The sequence below is a fragment of the Melozone crissalis genome, unplaced genomic scaffold, assembly GCF_028551555.1.
Source record: "Melozone crissalis strain CALT ecotype California unplaced genomic scaffold, PUWL_Pcris_2 ptg000002l_1, whole genome shotgun sequence".
Classification (NCBI taxonomy): Eukaryota; Metazoa; Chordata; class Aves; order Passeriformes; family Passerellidae; genus Melozone; species Melozone crissalis.
The window spans coordinates 13,143,927-13,168,480 of record NW_026535780.1 but is presented as its reverse complement, the minus strand read 5'-3'; positions in this window follow the sequence as shown (position 1 = coordinate 13,168,480).

The following is a 24,554-nucleotide window of genomic DNA, read 5'->3' as shown; positions in this document are numbered from 1 at the left end:
CAAATTTGTTTCAAGTTTACATCTTTCCTGTCCAGAATGCATAAGCAGTAGCTCACAGTGATGCAATCCAAGGTAAGAAAGAGACACTTCCATCACTAGCAAGGCAATGCAGAAATTATCTAGAATTCAGAACATTGTTTTCCTCAAAAATTTTAATTGACATAATATGCAGACAAAAATAATGCAATTATGAACGTATGAATAAATGTATGCATGTGTATGTATATGTATATATATATATATATATATATATATGTATATACATATAATAGATAAATTGTTTTTTAAATTGCAGAGACTTTTTTTTTTCCCTTTCCAGCTTTACAATTAATAGTCCTATCTACAATGGTTTTGGACACACTATCCTTATTTCATCTGCAAATATGCGCTGATTCCAATAAGAAAGTGTTGAATGAGAATATGACATTAAGTGTCCTCTAACTGAATTTATCCTGACACACCATGGAAATTTTTCTGTGATTTCCAAGCTATTTCACCTGTACTAAATAATAATTCTAGAAACAGATTAAGATTGGCTCAGGCCGAGTCTTCAAAGAGCCATTGCATCTGAACAAAGAATAGATGGACTTCTACTGACTCTAGATTTTGCTAGCAGATGAGCTAATGAGCTAATGAATGAAAGTTATACTTTTGTAGTAAAAGCATATTCTTACCCCTGTACTGGCCCAGAATTTAAGATAAAAATGTTCAGGAAATATCTATAAGTTAATATGAAGCTTATTTAAAAATAAAAAAAACAACCAAAATGTCAGTGGCAAAAGATATACCAATAGAATGGCAAAGGCTCATTGATAAAAGCATACATATCACATTTAAATAGTGTTTTCAAGGTTAAGTATTCTGACTCCTTCTTCTGCTTCAACAATAGGAATTGTAAAGTAAGCCAACTCTTACAATCACAACAAACCTAGAATAGTCTACAAGGTTTGCTTATATCTCTGTTCTTGCTGTAAATTGAACTGGAAAAATTATTGCTTCATAGTATATGTAATTGTGTATTATATATTTTAATTTGAATTCCATTTTCTTCAGATATAGTTGATACTATATTCCACTAATTTGCTCTACTTTGAATTAAAGGCTAATTCTCTTGTCATTCTTAATTTTCTACTTTTATTTTCCTACTTTGTGTCTTGAAGTAGTGGTCATCTTTTACAAGGCAAACTTATCAAAAGGACTGGGTCGTTGTAGAGATGGTTTAGCCTTCTCTTTCAGCAAAAAACATGGAAGTCAGAAGGTCTGATTTAACACAAAGTAATTTTTCCTTCAGCTGCTGAGTAAGAAGACAAGACATACTGCTCATATTTTACCTGTTTAATTTTAAATTAAGCATAGCAAAAATATGTATCGAAAAAGAAATGTCTAAACTGCAGAGCCAAAGAAGCAGTTAAATGCAAATTTTGCCTTTTATTCATGTTAATTTTATAATTCTCCATTTCAAATTTCTAGCTTTGCATTGTTTCCAATGTTACTTCAAAATTTAAATTGATATCCCACAGAAAGATATTTTCCATTGCATTTATTTGTAATTGCATATAAAGTACACAATGGATTGTTTGAGTACTAAGGGTTTGGTAGCAGGAGGGGGCTACAAGGGGGCTACAAGGGTTGACTTCTGTGGAAGCTGCTGGAAGCTTTCCCCAAGTCCAGTGGACCCAGTGCCAGCTGGCTCCAAGACTGATCTGCCACACTCCAAGGTCAAGCCCATCATCACTGGTGGTAGTGCCTCTGGGGTCACATATACATAATAATTTAAAAACCCTGGTGCAGAACTGGTGCAACTGCAGCTGAACAGGAGAGTGAGACTATGGAGAGAAACAGCTCTTCCAACACGAAAGAGGTTCTCCCAGGGCTGGAGCAGAGACCTCCTGCAGCCCATGGTGAAGACCATGGTAAGGAAACCTGTCCTGCTGTAGGCCATGTAGGTCTGTAGCAAGCACAGATGCACACACAGCCCCTGGGGAACCCCACACTGGAGCAGGTAGATATGCTTGAAGGAGTCTGGGACCCCTGGGAAGCCCACACTAGAGCAGGTGTGCTGCCAGAACTTGTGACCCCCTGGGGGCCCTGTGCTGGAGCACAGGTTTGTGAAGTCTATGAGAAGGACCCATTTGGAGAAATTCATTGAAGATTTTCTCCTGTGGGTGGAACCCCAGCACTGGAGCAGGGGGAGTGAAGAAGGAACACTGTAAGAGAGTGAGGAGGAATGAGAGGCAAAGATAGCCCCTATTCCCTTACCCCTCAAGACAAAGGAAGGAAGAGGTAGAGATAATCGGAAGAGGGAAGCAGGGAAGGTGTTTTGAGATTTGTTTTTACTTCTCATTATCCTACTCTGATTTGATTGGCAATGAATTAAATTAATTTCCCTAAGTCAATTCTGTTCAAACAGTTCCTAATTGTGGACATAAAGCATACAAGAAAACCCTTTAAAAGTCTTGCTTTAAAATTGCTAATTTTTTCATGGAGAATTATTATTCCTCAAAAACAGTGACCCAGTTCAAACTTCAAACTACTAGAACATGCATGATGCACCAGAGTGACACTTGTGTGGAAAGACCCCAGGATTTAAATATTGTAGCAATTTTTTTTTGTCTTTAAAACAAAAGAAAAATCTCCTGATGTTGTGATGTGGTTTTAAGTTCCCCAGTTTTCTCCCCTATTTTATGTATGCTCCCCCTTTGTTCTTTGTAAAATGGTTCCTCCCCTCACACTTTTCCCACCACTGTGAACCTGACAGTTAAGTTACCATAGTTACCCCTTCCCCCTCCACTGCCAATCTCTTATGTTATGTAACTTCCCCTCCCCTACTTTGCCTTATAAGTAAGTTTTTCCTCCTCCCTGGGCCCAGTCAATCACCCCCCACTCCTCCCAGGTTTCGAGAACCTTCTACTCTCTGGGGGTTGTGGTTGGCTGCTGTCCCGGGGCCCCTCCTCTGCTTTATGTTTATTTGCTATGTCCTCATGTCAGTCATGTTATGTACCTCCCTACCTGTTCACTTATTGGTTCGCTGGGTTTCCCTCCCTTCTCCACCCCTTCCCTTTAAAACCTTGTCGCTCCCCCTGTTCTGGGCCATTTGCTGCGGGGTTTTCCATCAGTTGGTTGCCATTTGCTGTGGGTCCTTCCTTCAGTTGGTTGCCCTCTGCTGTTGGATTCTTCAATAAACCGACATGTTACCCCCAGCAAGTGGTCGCCTCCTCTCTCTCGTCTCATCCAGTGCTTATCCAAGTCCGCAATTCAACCCAGCCCAAGGCCACGATGCCAAGGGGGGATGGCTTTCTGCTGCGTAGGGGTGTCGGCTACCGTACCCATTCAGCTAGCCGGATTTAGGGTCGCGTACGCCCTCGCGCAGTCCTGGCGTCCAACGTGGGGCCCGAAGAAGTGGACATGTGACCACAGATCGGACCCCGCGGAGTTGGATTTTACAAATCCTTTGGACGCCGGACTTCCTCAGGTAGTAGCAGGCCCTGTTGTAAGGGCAGTGCTCCCTGAGGGTCGGAGTCGAGAATCCTCGCGCCCGTAGAGGACGACTCTGGAGACGGGGACCATCGCCTGAGTTTTCTTTCGTCGCCGCTGCCGGATCGGTGAGTTCGGGCCCCGACCTGGGGACTCTCCGGCTCCCCTCCTGCCTTTTTACCTCTCCCTAGGGGTACATGCCCTGCGTTGGGGACCTACCCCCTGCCCTCTTTCCTTGAGGTATTTCCTCATCCCCGCGCCTTTTTTTTTTTCTTTATCCTGTGGGTGCTGGCATTCCCCAGACGAGGGGCCCGGACCCACCACCCAATTTCCTTCTTTCCCCCGGCTGACTCAGACTTTGGGGCGGTGGGGGGAGTAGGAGCCAGCGGCGGGCGGCTCATTGCTTTAGTTTCCGTTAATTCTCAGGCGAGTGGTCGGGCCATCAGAGGATTTCTCCCCTTTCTAGTGGCGGTGCTTCCTGCTCTAGAAAGGCGCCATGGGTGCAGGCTTGGGGAAATCCCAAAAGGAGGTATATTATGTTGTTAAGGGTTTGCTCCTTGGGGGTGGTCAGAAGGCCCCCAAGCAGGAGTTGAAATGTTTAGTTAGATGGGTCTTTTCTAAGTTCCCCGAAACCTCCCCGGAACTTGTAAAACAGCCACGATATTGGGCAGCCATTGTAGCAAAATTAGACGAGGCCATAAATTCCGGGGAGACGAAGTTGGCCACCATGGCTTATTGGGCGCGCAAGGTATATGCGACACTTCGTGCACCCGGGGAGCTTAAGAAAAGTCCCGCTGGTTCTAGTTTATCACCTCGTTCCCCTCGTTCCGTTGCCCTTGTCCCTCAGACCTTGCCCTCATCCCGTAGGCAGGAGCCCTCGAGGGGGATTTTGAAGGCCGACCTGAGGCAGGGGGTCCATCCTGCCCCTGCTCCCCCTCGACCTGCTCAGCCTCCTCCTTCGAGGAGCCCTGGCCAGGCTCCTTCCCTTCCCTTACCCTCTGCCCCAGTCCCCAAGTCCCCAGTTTCAAATCCCAAAGTTGTACGGTTTGTTGAAGATTCCCAAAATGGCTCCTTTGGAGCCCAAGATGGCGGCGGCCATGCAGTCGTTCCTGCCAGGGCTCTTTCCTCCCCTCCTAATCCTTTCCTCCCTGGTACCAACCCCTTCTCTCCCCCGGACCCCATCCCTTTTTCCGTTGTCCCTCCTTCGTACCCTTCCTCCGTCCCTCCCATTTCTCCACCTTCCGCTCCTCCCTCGGCTCCTCCCCAGATTCCTCCCCCAGTTCCGCCCCCAGTTGACTCCTCCCCCGCTCCGCCTTGGTATTCTGCTCCGCCCCTGAACTCCACCAAGGGGGCGGAGACAGGTGGTGTGCCGAGCCCACTCCCTCGTCCCACCTCACTGCCAGGCCCCGCCCCAACCTCCTCCAGTTCCAGTTCCCACGCTCCCCGTTCCGGTTCCCACGCTTTGTGTTCCGGGGGGGGTGGGTGGATGACCGGAAGCCGGAGCAGGCGCCTTTATTGGAAGCCGCTCCGGTCACCTACCACCTCAGCGGGGAGGGGAGCTCTCGGGCCCAATGAGTGCCACTTGCACAGGTCCAGATCAAAGAACTGTGCAAGGCGCAGGAGGACTACTCCCGGGAGTCGGAGTACTTCCGGGGGATGCTCCGCAATGCCCTTGTGTGGGGAGATCTGGTGCCTGCAGACCTGAGAGTCCTCTTCTCCAGCCTTACTAGGCCCATGGAGTTCCAGGTCTGGGTGGCAGAGTGGAGGAGGGAGATCTTGGAGGCTCTCCCAAATCTTTGGGGGAGTCCTTCAACATCCCATGATGCGGACGGTCTGGTAGTGTCCCAGGAACATCTGGGTGAGAGACAATGGGCAGAGGGGGCAGTGCAAGCTAAGGCTCTATTCCCATCGCAGCTTGTGGAGACTGCCAGGGCAGCCGAGCGGACCTTTTACAAGCTGCAGGTGGTGACCTCCCAATGGGAGGACGATGAAGTTCGGCAAGGGGCACAGGAGCCTTACATGGCCTTCATCGAGCGCCTCTACCGATATGTAGAGGCGCAGGTGACCGGGGACGACGACAGGGAGAAGATGCTCCTAAGAATGGCATGCAGTAACGCCAATTCGGAGTGTCGCAGGGCCATCAGAACTCTCCCTCGTAGTCCCCGGCCCACGGTGGAGGCCATGATAGAGGCCGTAGTAGGCCATGTCGCCTTAACATCGCGACCTAAGAGGTCATCAGTGGCTTTTGTAGAATGCCCCGAGCCGGACTTCCTTGAGCTGGAAGCTGCCCCCGTTGCCAGACCCCCAACACCAGGGTCCGGCAGGAGATCAACGGCCACCCACCCCTGCCATCTCTGCAGTGAGACCAGGCACTGGATGCCCCAGTGCCTGATGCGACTAGACTACTTACAATACCGTAGGAAGCGGGAAAGGGAGGAGAAGAAAGATCCAAAAAACTAGACCAAGAGCGCAGCCCCTCCCTGCACGAGGATAAAAGTGCAGCGGGACATGTAACATCCAGCGGGGAGGGAGGAGATAAAGGAGAGCCGCCGTACGCACTGCCGGACTTGACTTACCTTTTACCAGACGTGACACACATCTGTGGTATTCAGCCCACACCTGCTCTTAACACCATGTCCTCTGCTTCCCCTTACAGGCTGCAGCTCACTAGGGACACACATCTTCCCAATAGTGATTTACAGCTGGTGTCTGTTGACCTCCAACATCCGGGTCACTGGAGGAAATTAGGACGTTGCAGGTGGACCGTCGTTGGGGACACAAAGCACACGCCGCGAGACATCTACATTGTCCGGGTTTGGTAACTACCGACCGGGACCGTTTCGCGGTAGGGCTGTACTGTGTCCGACCCCCACTCTTCCTCCCTAAGGGACAGGTCATCGCCCAGGCCATTCCAGTTCCGGAAGACGATCATCGGAAAGCACCTGAGGAGACAACATCAACTCCAACGGTGGCCTGGGCACAGCTTGTAGGGAGGGAGAAGCCCCGTCTGACTTGCCAACTTTCGTTAGGCGGGGACAAGAAGATCGTGAGGGGTCTACTGGACACGGGGGCAGATGTGACGATCATTCCCTCTCAGGAGTGGCCGTCACATTGGGGCTTGCAAAGCGCTGCTGGCGCGATCTCAGGTGTAGGGGGCCTCCAATTGGCTAATCAATCAAAGAGCATTGTACAAATTAAGGGGCCCGATGGGCAATTGGCTTCGATACGCCCATTCGTGTTAGATTACACAGAGCCTCTCTGGGGAAGAGACCTGCTAGCCCAGTGGGGAGCCAGAATTGACCTCCCAAAGGCTCCTCAGGTTTTTCGGGCAGTGGCCACTGAAGAGCGCCAGACCTGGAAGCTGAATTGGCTGTCAGATAAACCAGTACAGGTCTTGCAGTGGCCACTAAACAAACAAAAATTGAAGGCGCTCAACGAGCTCTTTCAGGAGCAGCTACTAAAAGGGAACCTGGTGGAGACCATGTCACCTTGGAACTCCCCAGTGTTCGTCATTAAGAAGCCAAATAAGGATAAGTGGCGACTCCTGACCGACCTCCGCCAAATTAACGACTTAATAATTGACATGGGTCCTCTTCAGCCAGGGATGCCCTCCCCAGCAATGCTCCCCCAAAATTGGAATTTGGCTGTGATAGACATTAAGGATTGCTTCTTCCAAATTCCCCTGCACCCAGACGATGCCCCGCGCTTTGCATTTACGGTTCCGTCCATCAACCGTGAGTCCCCAGACAAGCGCTATCATTGGCGGGTACTTCCGCAGGGCATGAAGAACAGCCCTGTGATCTGCCAATGGTACGTCGCTTCGCTGCTGTCTCCAATACGTACAGCCCTCAGGGATGATGTCATCATTCACCATTACATGGACAACATCCTCGTGTGTGCGCCCGACCACAGTCTGCTTGCCCATGCGCTTGACCTGATAACCAATGCGTTGGTTGCTGCAGGGTTCGATCTCCAGCAGGATAAGATTCAGCGGATGCCACCTTGGAAATACCTGGGCCTTGAAATCACCAAGCGGACCATTGTTCCGCAAAAATTGGCTATTAGGACAAAAGTCCAGACCCTAGCGGATGTCCATCAACTGTGTGGGTCTTTGAATTGGGTGAGACCCTGGCTGGGCATTTCGACCGAAGACCTAGCCCCCCTTTTCAATTTGTTGAAAGGGGGAGAGGGGCTTAGTTCCCCTAGGGCTCTCACCCCAGAGGCACAGGTAGCCTTGGAGAAAATCCAAAAGGCCATTTCGGCCAGGCAGGCCCATCGGTATCAGCCGGGCCTGCCCTTTAAGTTCAAAATACTGGGAAAGTTGCCACACCTCCATGGCATCATTCACCAATGGGACATCGGGGTAAAGGACCAAGGGCTGGGTGACCCCCTCTTAATAATAGAGTGGGTGTTCCTCAGCCATCAACGGTCCAAGAGAATGACAAGGCCACAGGAGTTGGTAGCCGAACTGATCCTCAAAGCAAGATCGAGGATCAGGGATTTGGCAGGGTGTGACTTTTCATGCATACATATCCCAATTAAATTGGAATCGGGCCAACTTAAATTAAAGACCTTTGAAGAACTGCTGCAAACTAATGAATATCTGCAGTTTGCACTCGACAGCTACACTGGGCGCATCGCAGTAGATCAGCCGGCCCACAAATTGTTCAATTCGGAGTTCAAATTATCTCTGAGAAAGGTTCAAAGCAGGGAGCCACTGGATGCCATGACAGTTTTCACGGACGCGTCTGGAGCATCCCACAAGTCAGTAATGACTTGGAAGGATCCTCAGACTCAGCAGTGGGAGATTGATGTTGCTATTGTGGAGGGCTCTCCACAGATTGCTTAGTTGGATGCAGTTGTCAAGGCATTCCAGAGATTCCCTGAACCTTTTAATCTGGTCACAGATTCTGCGTATGTCGCAGGTGTAGTGTCTCGGGCTGAACACGCAGTTCTTCAAGAAGTGTCTAACAAGAGATTGTTTGAATTACTCAACAAGCTCGTTGAATTGATCTCCCACCGCGAGCATCCCTTTTATGTTATGCATGTTAGGTCACATACTGACCTGCCTGGGTTCATTGCGGAGGGCAACCGCCGTGCCGATTCCCTGGCCGCGGCTGCCGTGACGCAGGGTCCTCTCCTGGATGTGTTCAGCCAGGCTAAGATCAGCCACCAGCTTTTCCACCAGAATGCGCCTGGCCTGGTTCGGCAATTCAATCTTACGCAGGAGCAGGCTAAAGCGATAGTGGCCACATGTCCCCAGTGCCAAAAAGACCAAATGCCCACTGTGGCCTCGGGGGCTAACCCCCGAGGTCTGGCGAGCTGCGAGGTGTGGCAGATGGACGTGACACATGTCCCATCTTTTGGTTGACTGTGTTATGTCCACGTCTCAGTGGATACTTTCTCCGGGGCTATCTACGCTTCTGCCCACACAGGAGAAAAGGCAGTGGATGTCCAGAAGCATCTGCTTCAAGCATTCGCTGTCTTGGGCATCCCTAGGGCCCTAAAAACAGATAATGGCCCCGGGTATACTTCCAAGGAACTGCGGAGCTTCCTGCAGCAATGGGGAATAGTCCATAAGACCGGCATCCCCTATTCCCCGACAGGCCAAGCCATGGTGGAAAGGGCCCACCAGAGCCTTAAGAAGATCCTGTCCCGTCAACAACCGGCGATGAAGGTGAAGACCCCCCACGTCCGACTGGCAAGAGCTTTGTATACACTTAATTTTTTGAACTGCTCTTTTGACAGCCAGAATCCTCCGGTGGTCCGGCACTTCGGCAGTCACCAGCAGCTGCAGCCTAAAGCCAGGCCCTCGGTTCTTGTAAAAGATCTGGAGACCTGGTGGACGGAGGGCCCCTTTGACCTGGTGACCTGGGGGAGGGGATATGCTTGCGTGTCCACTCCCTCAGGCCCCAAGTGGGTACCATCCAAATGGGTCAGGCCCTTCGTCCCGAAGCAGAGAACAAAGCAGGGGGCAGTACCACAGGTCCGGCAGGCTTGTTGGCATCAGTGAAGGAAGTCACACTATCAACCTTCGCCTTTCTCTCCTGATCTCCCCCCTGTTACAGAGGAGCCCTCCCCTCCTTTGTCTCCTCCACCCCTAGACCTCTTATGTTACGTTGCCTCCCATTCACCCCTTGCTCCAGCTCTTTCCCCCCGTATGTTTTATTTGAAGTGGCTGTTTGGGGAAGAACCATTTGTTTAAGTATTTTGGGTCTAACTGTTTCCTTTTTGTCTCTTAGTACATCTCCCCAACTCATTGTTGATTTTCACTCCCCTGGTCCGCGAGCTGGCCGAAAGAAGCTTACGTCGCCGAGTGTGAGCATTTAACACCTCAGGCCCATGGAGATGAGCGACCCCTCTTCTTCGACCTCTCTTCGGAGTCAGAAAGAGCCGCAGATGAAGAGGGGCCCATTGTTCCACCTTGCAGCTATCCATGGGCCAATGAACTTTGTCTTAGAAGTTGTAAGCACTTGGCCGGACCAGCCGCGGATCTCTACGTTTTGAGTTTATCCGGACTTTCTCGCTCTTTTCATTTTATTTGTTAAGAAACGGGGAGATGTTGTGATGTGGTTTTAAGTTCCCCAGTTTTCTCCCCTATTTTATGTATGCTCCCCCTTTGTTCTTTGTAAAATGGTTCCTCCCCTCACACTTTTCCCACCACTGTGAACCTGACAGTTAAGTTACCATAGTTACCCCTTCCCCCTCCACTGCCAATCTCTTATGTTATGTAACTTCCCCTCCCCTACTTTGCCTTATAAGTAAGTTTTTCCTCCTCCCTGGGCCCAGTCAATCACCCCCCACTCCTCCCAGGTTTCGAGAACCTTCTACTCTCTGGGGGTTGTGGTTGGCTGCTGTCCCGGGGCCCCTCCTCTGCTTTATGTTTATTTGCTATGTCCTCATGTCAGTCATGTTATGTACCTCCCTACCTGTTCACTTATTGGTTCGCTGGGTTTCCCTCCCTTCTCCACCCCTTCCCTTTAAAACCTTGTCGCTCCCCCTGTTCTGGGCCATTTGCTGCGGGGTTTTCCATCAGTTGGTTGCCATTTGCTGTGGGTTCCCCCATCTGTTGGTTGCCCTCCGTGGTTGGGTTCTTCAATAAACCGATGTGTTACCCCCAGCAAGTGGTCGCCTCCTCTCTCGTTTCATCCGGCGCATATCCAAGTCCGTGATCCAACCCAGCCCAAGGCCACGACGCCAAGGGGGGATGGCTCTTTCTGCTGGGTAGGGGCGTCAGCCACCGTACCCATTCAGCTAGCCGGACTTCGGGCCGCGTACGCCCTCGCGCATCCTGAAGTTGGATGTTATATAAACACCTCAAATGGATGGAATTAATGATGTTAACTAAGTGTTGGGTGTCTTCTCAGGTCACAGCATGGCCCAGGGGGCAGGATGCACCACCACAGTCCATCCCATGACTAAAGCAAACTTCTCTGGGCCTTGTATTTGTTTTCCTTTGAATGAATCTAAATGACAATATTAAAAAACCGATATATTTTATTCCACCCTGCCTACCTGTTAACGCTTTCATGAGAGTGTATATGTGTTCCATATTTGGAGCACTGCAGCCAGAAGATACTTCGAGAAATCTAAATGTGGATAGGCTGTTAATCTTATTTAAATTACATGAATGGATGGATTATACAGGTACATCCAAGAAAGAGATAAAATTTCTGCCACAATTTCACATATACAAACCTTTTTTTGAGAGATTATCTCCCACCCAAGGTTACCCTGAGAAAGTAGGAAGGACCAAACTTCATTAAGGACACTGAACTTGCATTCCAAATACAGAAACCTGAAAAATAATTTCCAAAACTGCTTTTTGGAAACATTCCAAGGGTTGATCAACTTAAATACAGTGGTTCTTAGAGATAAGACACTAATTTTAAAAATCATTCCCCTGGCAGTTTTGGAAAATTTAGCGACTAGAGAACATATAGCACTGTAAAATTATAAGATTTCCAATAGATTTTAGTATAAAATCAAATTACTGGTCCCCCATATTGGCCTTAGCATTAATTTTGCTAATATTTTGAATCAGACTCGTGTCTGGTCTCTGTAGCAGACATGGAGCAGCAGTGGTCAAGGGCTTTCAACTTCTCCCATATCTTAGAACATGCTCCTCAGCTTTGTCATACATCCTCTGTTCTCACATCTGTCATCCTCATACTAACTTAGCTCTGGATAAGTTCAGTCCTTCATTATACCTCCCTGTGTACTGCAGAGGTACCATTCAAATTTGGAACACTGGAAAATGACTACAGTCAGTTACAGAACAGAAAAAGGAAAGCTGAAAAAACATGGGCTCCCATTTGTTAGCTTTATGACAACACAGTTTGGTTGTATCTTTGTGTGCTTCCAGTATGTAGGAAAAAAATAAAGGTAAAGAGAGTGTGTGTTTCTTCTCTCCCTGCTTCCTTCACACAAATGAGTAATTAGGTAAATAAAATTTTTCCCTAGGGCACCATAAGGCAACTTAGAGCTCTGGCCATGATGTATCAGTTTATCTAAATGGAGTGTAAAGATAATAATGAATGTTTAAACAATTTGCAATAAAACCTGTTCTATTTCTTTTAATATCAAGACAGAAATGCACATGTATACATGCAAAGCTACACATATTTGCATAAAACCCCTAAAACCAACACTTTCATGTATTACAGGATAAATATATTTAATGAAATGTCTTTCAGATTTTCAAAAATGTGATTAATTTTATAATACAACTTGTATTATACACAAGTTGTATTGACAATTTTTCCACATAGTGGTTATATAGCCCTGGAAGACCCTTAACTACAAATGTTATGTAAATTATGCCATACAAACTGTTATTGTTTTGGATGTTATTCATTGTTAAACTTGTACTGTAGTGTTTGAGTTAATTTAACGTATTTCTTTTTATGTATTTTCTAACTAATTCAGGAGAACACAATTCTCCCATTTGAGAAACATTTGATAGCTTGCTACATTACAGGAATAAAAATGAATAGAAATAAGCTGATAAAAAAGGACTGCATTGTTAGGTTTCACCTAGCAGGATGACCTAGCACTATAAGAGAAATAACGCATGACTTGGATTAGATTCATTACTGTAAAATGTATTAGTGCTTCAGATGCTTTCAGATGTTATGAGACAAAGAATGTATCATTATGTAAATACATGTGCGCATATCAGCAAGATATCCAGAATTTGCAGTAAAAGGATAGAAATTTCCTTTCTTTCTAAAACAGTTGAAATCTTTGACTGAATTATAAACTATGCATAAACTAACTGGAGGTTAAAATGTGTCAAGCCAGCTGTGTATTAAAACAGGACACTAACTTTCCCAACAAATGAAATTTGATCACCTATTAAGCAAATTTTGTGTAATTTTTGAGACATTGTCTCAATCTTCAATGTGAAACTCGTTGAGGGGAAAAAAGATAACTAGAGTAACACCTTGGAATATGCAAATATTCTCAATGTATTTTACCATAAACTTTATTAGCAACAATAGAGGTTTCCTGTTTCACATTCAGGATAGGTAGGAATGCCCAGGCACCTCCCCTAAGGGCAGGGGGGTTTTGCTCTGTCTTTTGCAATAGATTCTGGATCTGTTGCAACACTTGGATCATGCGCATTCCTCTAGTGGAGGGCCTCAGGAAAGAGCCTGAGGGCATTTTAGGGGACTTTAATGTTTTTTGACACCTGTTAAGATATCAGAGCTGCCTCTCTCATCAGCAGTTGAGTCAGTTATGCTCCATCAAACCTTCCCGTGGGAGGAGAGAGGAGAATTTTACATCTAAGCACTTGTGCAGGGGAGGACAACCACCATGATAAAAGGTGCCATCCCACTCTGCAGGATTTGCCTCTTATCAGTGTCAAAGATTGCCCATTCTGTCTTGTGGGAATTGCCACCACACCCAAAAAATTTACCTCTTACCCCTCAGGGATGCAAACCTAGCCTCAGCAAAGCCCCCTGGCACCTCCACAATTGTTTTGAGTCCTTAACCATTAACAATGCAATCTCTCAGAAGGTGGAGGTGTGGCTTGGTGAGCACCTGGCAGCCAAGCTAGGTAAAACATTCCACATCCATAAAATGACTGAAAGTAATTAATTTCTTTGATACTATTAGCAAAACAATATAAGATCATTTGGCATTAAGCTTCTTGGTCTGTAGTTTTATTGGCAGAGTCTTTGAAAAATGGAAACAAAATTAAACAAAATATCTAAAGTTGTCTACATAATAATTTTGACAATATAAACCCAGCAGACTGCTTTTTTAACAGATTTCAAGCTTGAATATTGAGGTTGATTGAGGTTCTAGTCAGAATTGCTTTTAATTATTTTGCGTAAATGGTATGGTGTTCAAAACCAATTATTTCCTTTTTGTGTTTGAGACTTTTTTATAAGAAGGAGTTCTCTTCTTCTGATAAATAAATAATAATAAATAAATAATGATAATTATTTCCACAACCGATAACCTTTAGCTAGCCGGGTTCTATTTAGAAAAACTCTGCACCCCTGCTGTTCAGATTATTTTCCTCAAACTTTGAAGGTGACTAAATTTAGTTTTTGCTTTATAACTATGGAAACAAGGCCATCTAAACAGAAACTACTTTGTCAAAGACAGTTACATAATAATGTAAAAGAGCTCTAGCAATGAGTTTATGAGAGGATAAGAAAGACAATAGAACGGACTGCAGTGGGACAGTGAGATAATGTTTATCAGAATGTCAGGAAGCAGTCTGAGCATTAAATCACCTCATCTTTGTCAAGATCTCTTAAAGGTCACCACATGAAAATTTTGATGATGAATTTGAAGGAACAGATGCTGCATCCTTGCAGCAGTTAACAGAATTAAAGGACAAAGGTATTTCATCTAATAAGTAACAACACGTGTGCTACAGATTTTGTCTTGGACTCTTTGCCTGTGAGATTAACAGATGGCAAGTGGACCATTTTCTTGTTGCAAAGAAATCAAGCTATTTGTGCTGGATATTACAAGCAGGTAGCAATCTTCTACCTTCTAACCTTTCAGGGGCATTTTTCCCACAAAATCATCGTTTTTACAAAAGCATAGTAAATGATGAAAAACAGCATGATGAAAAACAGCAACAAGGAAGTTGAGCTATTGACTCTTCCAAAACCCTCTCTCCTGGTAGGACAGTGGTTTATTAATAATGAAATTAGTCATCTTTACTTTAAAAAACCCAAAAATAAGCCATTTAGATTTTGTTGCCTAGGAAATCTGGCAGTGCTATAGTACTTGAGATTACTAGATGAAATACAGGTGAAATCCCATAAGAAGGCACATTACAAGTGTGCATGAGGTGATCAGTTTTTACTGCCATAGAAACTTTTTTTTTTACTTTTTATGTTGATCTCTTACTCTTATATGATGTTTAACTTTCTTTTTGCTTCTATAAATTTAAAAACTTTCATAGCTCAGAAAAATAAATAATTTACTATGATATACAAGGTTAAATATCAATCACTATAATCCTTAATTCATACAATAATACATTTACTGAATGTATTGAAGCCTTTTAACATCCAAACCAGTAGAAGGATCTAGTTTGTGCCTGATTGAGCAAAATTTACGTTATGCACCCTAAAAAGTAGCCAAGGAGATAAGTAGCTTCTGAGCAAGTAACTCCCCCACCAAGTCTGAATAATGAGACCAGCTGCAGTTGGAATGTTTTCTGCTTTGAGGAGATCCTTGGTGTCAAATTTAATACTGGCACATGCACTCCTATTATCCATGCTTAGCCCAGGGAAAAATATTTCTGAAAAGTTTTTCTGTGAATACATCTTTTAAAGTTTTAATGAGGGGGAATCCCAGTGTAGCCATTGTAGGATCCATCTTTGAAAAACAGTTCAATTGAGCTGGGTAGAAATATATTTTATAAATAATTTCCAAGGAGTCAAGACCACGTGCAACTTGGACACATTCTACATTATTTTAAATATCTAGGACTACCTTTTCTCCAAGAAAAACATGAAGAATTTATGGGTTACCAGGTGCCTGGGAAAAGAACATAAAAAGCAATTTAAATATAGGGTGGTAGTTGGCACTCACTGGCACACACTCCATAGTCACAAAATATTCTTCAACAGGAGATTGCAGGCATCCCAAAATGATGAATTGATATACCTATTTTCTATGAATTGGTCTAATCAGTGGCCTAATGAAAATTTCAGGCTTCAATAAGAGATTCTAGGCCTGAATCTCCTTCTTTAATTATGTACTGTGTGAATAATTTTTTTTGTTTGATTACTCCACAGGGTGCCTAACATTTTTTTGTCAAAGAGTAATCATTTCTCTATTCACTCTCTCCATACAAATAATGATCTTTTAGATATATAGCTTAACCTTTACTTCATTTTTTTAAAAATTCTTTGCTGTTTAGTTTATTTTTACATTACGGTTATTTCACATTTCAAATCACTTATATTTTTCTTTCTTTGATTATTTCTACAAATCAATACTGTTAACTCCTTTCAAGAGCACACGGCCAAAAACAAATTAAAAATTTGAGGTGTCGGTGATTTACATAAATTTACATAATTTATTTTATTCATAGTTAATTTCTTAGTAATTTATATTAATATATTTCTCTTTTTTGATCTTCAGCAATGTTTGACTATACGTTTATTCAGAAAGCCATGATTCTGAGGTGCTAATGTTTTTCTAGCTAGTAAGAGTTTAGGAACTGTCCTTGTGCATATGCACAATCACTTTGTTGAAAAATAGGGAATAGGGAGTTTGTGAAATTGTCCCGTTCCCCTTCCCTTCCCCACAAAATGCTTTTTTTTTTTTTTTTTTTTTTTTAATTGATTCACCTGTCCCTCAATATCAGGAAATTCTTCCAGATCCTGCGTTTTGATTCTTCTGAAACATGCTGCACCAACAAATTTTAATTCTCACTAATCACTTTCTCTTCTGAATGATTTAGATAAAAAGAATAATAGAACTTCTAGTAGAAATAGATGCAGTGGTTTGTAGCCAAAATACTTCTTTCTTTCTTTTTAAATATAAAAAAACCCTTTAAAACTACTTTTCGAGTAATTTATCATTAATTTGGAGGTGGCAAAGTTTTCTACCATCTCTGGTTGATTTGTATTTTTATGTGTGTGTAAATAAGCAATCTAATCTATAATTTAAATTTAAGCTTTATGCAAAAAGTCTAGTAAAACCTTCATGGAAACAATAAAACAAAGGGCTTACGGCAAGAAAATTTTTGCGCCAAGATATGGACAGAGTTTTAAAATTATTAAAAATTATGGAATTTAATCTTGAATTAAATTTGATGATATGGTCATGTATGGTCCTAAGAGAAACAGAATAAGTAACAGGAGTATTCATGCAAACATAAAGAGCTTGGTTTTCTGTGCATATATCATGCTTACATAGCTAATGTAATTGAATCACATTCTATTTGAAAATCCTGGAATTCTGCATCATGGCAACACTGTACTTTATATAGAGCAAAGTCTATTTCAGTAACATTAAGTATCTTAAAACAGCTTAATATTATATTTTCCTCAAACAAAATTGACACATTTTTCTTGAACATTCTAGATCACAAAGTGATATCTTTTCTTCTTGCTATGTCGTTGATAGAAAGAGCAGGGACCAAAGTATTCTAGAAGAGTTATTATTTTCAATGTTCTCTAAAAAACTCAGAGGAAATTAGATAAAGAAGAGATGTTATCAATCTCAGTAATATAACAACACTAATTAAGTTTAACATCCTTAGAAGTGTTGGCTTAGTCCTACTTAAAACTAAACAAACAGATTATGCTTGGCTCAGAAAACAGAAAACTCGCTTTATAATAAAGTAATAAAAGAAATTAAAGCAGCAATCTGTTCAGGTGAAAACGTTTCAGCAGTCTTGGATTATCAGCCTTAACACAGGCAGCCCAGGAGTACTTGTAAGAGTTGTTACTTTTGCTTGTTCCCTGATCGCTGTTTCTCTGGCCAAATAAAACTGGCAGAGCTGACAGACTTAAATGACTTCCAGTTTTGAATTGAATAAAGATTACTTGAGCTTTTCATCAATCAAAAGTGAAAATTTACATCAGCTCTATTTGTGCTGAGGTAATTTTTCACCTGTCTCCAAACAGATTGTATTTCATGTTCATCCAAAATGCATCTTATTCAGTCATAAACAGACATTTCCTGATTTCAATTTTCTCTCTTCATTCTATTACAAAACATCTCAAACATAAAAATATATTTTGTTGGGGAATATTGATATTCATGCAAAGTTAGATTTCCATTAGAAAAAAAAAAGCCACAAAGCAAAAAAACAACGAAAGAAAACCTAACCAAACAATTTTTTCAAAAATTTAATGAGTATTTTTACCTCTGTGTCTTTACAATACAGGATAAAAAAGCAGTGTTCTGATACTGATAATTTTTTTCGTTTTCTTTTTTAACTTTGCTATATCTAATTGGCTAATGTTGATCAATGACATAGAATTAGATCTGAGGAATTATGAACTATGAATAATGAATTATGAATAATGCTAAGTCTGTTTATAATAATTCATAGAATCTCAATAATTCCATGTAAAATCTGATAGGATAAGCCTGGAGGAGGTAATATTTTTTTTTCTTGTTGTTATAGTGAGAAAACACAGATCTGAGAAAGAAATTTTATAGTAATAAAAATAATGGATAAAAAGAACTTATTTGCTTAAAATGAAGGATTAGAATGGATGGCTGCCCTGAAAAACATGCAGAATATCTTTAGGCATCAACACAAAATATGAAGTAAAGGGAGAGATGCTTGTACAGACTAATCTAGATGTTAAATTGGTGTATCTTCGAGAGAGACATTCTCATATTCATTCCTCTTTTCCTTGAAAGACTCTGGATCTGAGAGAACACAAACGAAAACAAAGGGATTTTTTTGCAAAAAGCAATTAGAAATATTAATTTACTTTGACATAAAACTGAAACAAATTTTACTAAGAATGAAAAAATCTTATGGGAATGGTCTCAAAGAATTTGGATCAAAATGGGCCTTTCTGTACAATCAAATCAATGGTTAAAACTGGAAGAGACCAGAGTGGGTCATCAGGTCCAACCTCTCCTAGAGTACATTCCACAGGATTTTGTCCAGACAGATCTTGAATACCTCCAGGGAGAGCGAGACAGAAAGAGAGATCTGCAACCTCTCTGGGCGATCTCTTCCAGTGTGTCGTCACCTGCACCATAAAGTTCTGCCTCATATTCAGGTGGAACCTCCTGAAACACAGGAGGGTTTTCCTATTATTTTATCAAACAACATACCTCATTTATAATCTTAAACTACTGCCAAATTTTATACATTGCCAATGAGATTTTTGTGAAAAATACAGCAACCCTCCCCCCACCATCGATAACTGAACTATATTTTGCATCATGGTGCAAGATGACTATATTTATTTAATTTCAGTGGCTGGTCATATTTCAGAGTTTTTCAATTCAAGCATATAATGCAAATAAGAAAATGTTTATTACAAGTCTTGTTGATAAATTGCATCGATAAAAGAAATTCCTAATAAAAAAGGAATGAGTCTGAAGATTAAAAATGAACTACTGCCATATATAATAAACAGATAGAAATTTTTGTTTAATAACAGACTCCATGGAGTTGGCAAGATGGGCGTCACTTTGTCATCCTGGCTGGATTCTCCCAGTCTTGCCCTCAGGTCAGCAAAGCAGTAGATTTTTCGTGGGTGATATCTTGCACATATAGCCACCCCTGAATCTGTAGAAGAGCATTCAGTATCACTGCTTGCTGATCCCTGCTTCCCCTGAGAACTAAGGTATTGCTACAGGAGAGAAGGCAACAGCCCCCTGTCCCCCCTGGGGTTTGCTCAGACCTTAGCTCTGCAGCCAAAAACAGTCTGAAGCAACCTCAGGTAAGTTGGTGGAGATGCACAGACTTGGAAAGATAAATCTATCAAGTAGAGGATATCAGGAGGTCTTATTATACACTTTTCTGATAGATTAGTTGGAGTTGTTTGCTTTTTGTTTCCTTCTGAGCTGTTATTTAGTTTTTCTCAAAACCTCTGAAGTCTGTGGGCATCCTAGTGCCTTTCATTTGGAATCTAAGAAAGAAAATAGTAACTTCCATAAAAGGTTTAGATTGTATTACCTTACTCCATCTCTGGAATGATTTGAAGAACTCTAAATAAAAAAATGAAAGATTAGTTGCCTACTTTATGCATATTTATTCTTTACATTATTTGAATAGCCAAATGTTAACCTTTCTCTCTTCATCCTTCATAATAAGAGGAACATCTTATGAAATAAAGTCAAAATTAGAATATGTAAGTAGTAATGTCTAATTTCAGATATCACTTTTGGGTCTTTTCTATACTTCTTGGACATCCTAGTAGGTCATTCTCTCCATGACAGATTATTACTTGTGTTACTTTCATAGTTTGGGAAAGAGTAGACTAAATTATTTTAGTCTGTCTATTTTAGATATCAAGTACAGGAGATGTAGAGTTTTGAAGAAGTTATTTTTCATCTCTGTATTTGGTTGTGTTCCAAACTGAGGTTGAATATAGCTTGTCCTTTTGATTTATATGCTTTTACATAGAAAAAGTTGCAGCTGTATACATAGGGACAGAATTAGGTCCACTGGGTTATTACTATTCATTGAAAAAAAAGCAGAAAATCTGCTGGTATTTCAGTCTTCCTCATTTAAAACCTCTTACAAGTGGAAGGTAAGATCCATTTACAGACTTTAACTATATTCTTCTGAAAAAGAATCTTACTTTTCTTCTCTGATGTCATTTAAAGGGCAAGATGAGAACGTATTGAAAGAAAATCATGTATCTTCATTCCTTCAAATAAACTGAATGACCTTTTCTTGAAATTTGAAGCAATATGTTTTTCATTAAGTGTTTCATATTGTGCAGTTTTTATCATGTGACTCAGCAGTGGGAATAGACTTGTTATTAATGGACAGATACACATGATAGCTCTATTTAAAATGTAAGGTAAGAAAGCTTTAAAACCCTTTTGAAATGTTAGTTTTACTTGAAACATCATAGAAGATCATGAGCTAGAATCATACCACCTTAATTCTGCAAATGAATTTTATAAGCTTACATTTTTGGGGAACGGGAGAAATATTAATTTTCTTTTTTTTTCTTATCTTAATGGCTAAATCTCCACTCTGTCAGTGTGCAAGGCTTTAAAGAAAAAATAATGGTATTATACTTTTCATGCGTGAGGGTAAAAGTAAGTGGGATAGTGTCTAAGTTCAGGCTAATGCAGAAGAAGGAATAAGCAAAGCACAGTTGACAACTAAGCAGGAAAACATGTTTTAGCCACAAGTCAAATCAAATTGCCAAAAAAGAAAACCAAATTTGAATAAAGAAAAAGAAAGTCTTGTCCTATATACACAACCAAGTTGCATAAAAATAAATAGTCCTTATGTCCTATGAAAGAATAAGAAGTGAAAATGAACTCTTACAATAAAACATCACAGCTGCACACTAAGGAACACATCCAAAGTGATGGCAAATACACTCCACAGAATCCTAGAACATCAAGCAAATTTAAAATAAATAAATAGGTAACAAAAAGAGAAATGAGAGAAAAAGGAAACGTTAATGAGAACTCAAGACCAACTAGTTCTAAGAATAGCACAATATAATTTATTGAATTTGCTTTCAGTGATTAAAATATAGATGAAACAGATAGAGTTCCTGCTCCCTTTTTCCAAACCATAAACGACAAAAAGTAAATAAGACTTCAGGAAAATTCAGCCTAAGATGTCTGACTTCATTTCAGATCCCCAAGGAAGTTCTCACAGCTAGATGTACCATCTTTCACATCACGTTTTAACCTTGACTAATGAGAAGAGTACTTGTACTTGAATCTAGAAAAAAAGAAATAATCAAATCTCCTTATGTATAGAGAACTCATAAGCAATACAAACATATTTTCCAACTTTTCCTGTATTTGCTTCAGAAGAGACATTTGTCCCTAATAAATTTTGTGAAAGAAATAATGTAACAGTCATCTGTAAACTATTGCTATGACAGTAGGAAACAAATAACTGATTAACCAAGAACACAATACCCTACTGCTAAATTACTTTCTCTGGTGATTTTATTAGCCACGTTTTTGAAATAACCACACGGCATTATCACCACATACAGATAATATGGTCATTAATTTATGTTCTACTACAAAATAAAAAGGATTTTGCAATCAAAGACAGTAAGAGGAAAAAGCAACTTTTTCCCAATAAATAAGATCAATAAAAGATTAAAAAATTAAAAATATTATTTATTATAACTTGGTTGAATGTATATTAAAATTGGTAGTTATCAAGATGCAAGTACTGAATTTATTTCTGTGTCTAATATGCCTTTTTTATGGCGCATTTTATATGAAAGATGAGAAGTTTTACATATAATTTTGTAGCTCTCAAGTGTTAGATCAGATAATGCTTAGATAGATTAGATAATAGCCTAGATAATATTAGATAACCCTACTATTAAAAAAACCCACAAAAAAGATAGCCAATATTAAAACTGTAACAGAAGGATAGTATTGATTTATTTTCTTTTATATTAGGTTTAATTTTGTAAATTTTTGAACCATTCTCTTCAGATACAAAATTTTTTGTTGCTCTGCTTTGAGAACAGTGTAAACAAAAGTAGAGAAGCCCTTCTCAAATGAAGGCACAAATCCTTTAGATATCTGAGATCAAGTATTTACCTGTGCTTGTAATCACTTCTACTGAAACGAATAACTCTACATCTTGCCATAAATAAATAAATAAATAAATACATGATAAGGAAATAAATAAGACAAGGGGCATGTGCATGGCTGAGTAGATTTGGATTTAAGAACTATTGTCAATATGCAAACAAAGCTATGTACTTTCTATATTTAACGTTGTCTTTTCCACTGAGCAACAGTTGCTTTGGAGAATATTACTTCTTAGGGAAAGATTAGGCTAAGAGGCTTAGTTACCATGGCTCCAGGATTTAGTGTGCATATTTGATAAGATTTTCTATGCACTTCCTCCTATGTTACTACTTTAATTTTATGTTTTTATTTCTGCAGTAGAACGTAAAATTAATAACTGCCAAAAATTACAATACTTCTAAAACAGAATATAGCCTCCCATTCAAAAAACTAGCTATTCATAGCTTCCTTGTCAAGTTTTCTGTGTTTATATCTCATAAATCTTTAGCTTAACAGGCAATGAATGGAAGAATAAGGAAAAAATATTTCTCTCATAGACATCTTGAATCTGAGGTTAAAAGTATGGAACACAACTACAGATGGAATACCCTCAGCTTCTGTTGTCAAAAAGAAGGTCTTCTATAGTCTATTGTACTCACACGGTTTACAGCAGAACTTTCAGTTATTGAAGTGAAAAGTAGATTGAAATCTTTGGTTCATAAGGTAGCCTTGTTCATATACCACATCCTGTGCTATTGCAAAGAACACCAGATAGGGATTCTCCTTTGTAATGCACCATAGGTATTGTGTATAATTGGTTATCACCATAAGTTCTTAAAACAAACAAATAATCCAAAACCCCTGACTAAACTGGCAAAAACTCCCCCAAAAAACTCATTGAAAGCTGCCTTAGGTCAAACATTGAATAAAATCACAACTTTATTTTATGATTCTGAGACCACATGAGTGGTCTCATTCCTTTTGAAATACATGAGATGACATCAACAAGTTTTTGATTTAGGACTGTAATTGTCCATTTCAGAGTGATATTGAACTGAACAGTTTTCCAAAATCCTAGTCAGCTGTTACATGCTTGAAATATTTCTAGTTGAAAAGGTTTTTTTTTTTCTTGTTGTCTCTTTTAATGTATTGAATAGAATAATTTAGAGAGGTAACATTTTTTGCATTTTTGAGGATTGGTCTTTCACATTCATAAATAAGGAACTTTCAGTTATACTGACATTTAAGCTCATTTACCTTGCCTGTCATTTAAGTTCATCTACCTTCTCTTTGAAGGAGCATAGCTATATTTAACTGACACAAAAGAGGAGTGAGAACATTATAATGAAGATTCTATAATTTTTTGTATTGGTTTTGAAGGATCCTTTTCAAGGCAGAATGAAGTGAGACCCTGTGGGAGATGTATGAAAGTCTCCAACTTCACTTCCCAGAAGCAGCTTTATCATTATATTTGGACCAGCGAAGAAATAGAAACATCCAAAGCTTTATGAATCCTGAGTATTGGAAAACTATGAGTAGAACAAATGAAAAATCACGTATGTGAGAGGTTTCTTTTATTTACATATTATGTAAATAAGATATAACTGCTAGATGCACTAATGTTTACTTTTCAAGTTTGCCTGAAGGGACTAGGAATGTACTGGGTTTAAAATAGAAAGCTTAAATTCTCATAAAAATATATCAAATCCTGACAGACTTTTCAGGGAAAAAAAGAACCTGCTAGGATTAGAAATAAACTGAACTGAAGCACTCAATGCAGCAACACTGGAGAAGTAAATGAAATTAGATCACCCAACTCTGAAAAAATTCTTTGAACTATCATGAGTTTCAATATCTTATAGACATCTGAAACCTTTACCAACTACTTCTCTATATATATTTCCTAATATAATATTTACCTATATTGAATATTGAATTTTCTCAGTCCTTCAGTGACTCTTGTGTGTTGCTTATAATGAACAGGTATAGAAATGTTCAGGAGTGTCAAACATGGCTATTTTGCCAATAAATTTCAAATGAAAAAAAAAATCTATTTACTCGATTAAGTCTAAAACCTGAGAAACCTTTAGTAGGAACTCTCTTTTACTTCAGTTGCAGATTCTGAGTTATGGGGAAGAAACACATTTTACTGTATGACACTATTTACTGTATGACAGTTTTACAGTGTGTTATTATAAAGCACCAATGGGTAATATGGAACTGTTTAATAATTTGGAGTTTCCTTCCAGTTTTGTATATATATAAACTAAGAAAATTATACCAAAACTGTCATTAAGTCCTTAGGTTTCTAAAAGTTCTGGCAAAATTAAAGAAAACTAGAGGACTAATTTCTGCTATATGAGGATTTCAGTGTAAAA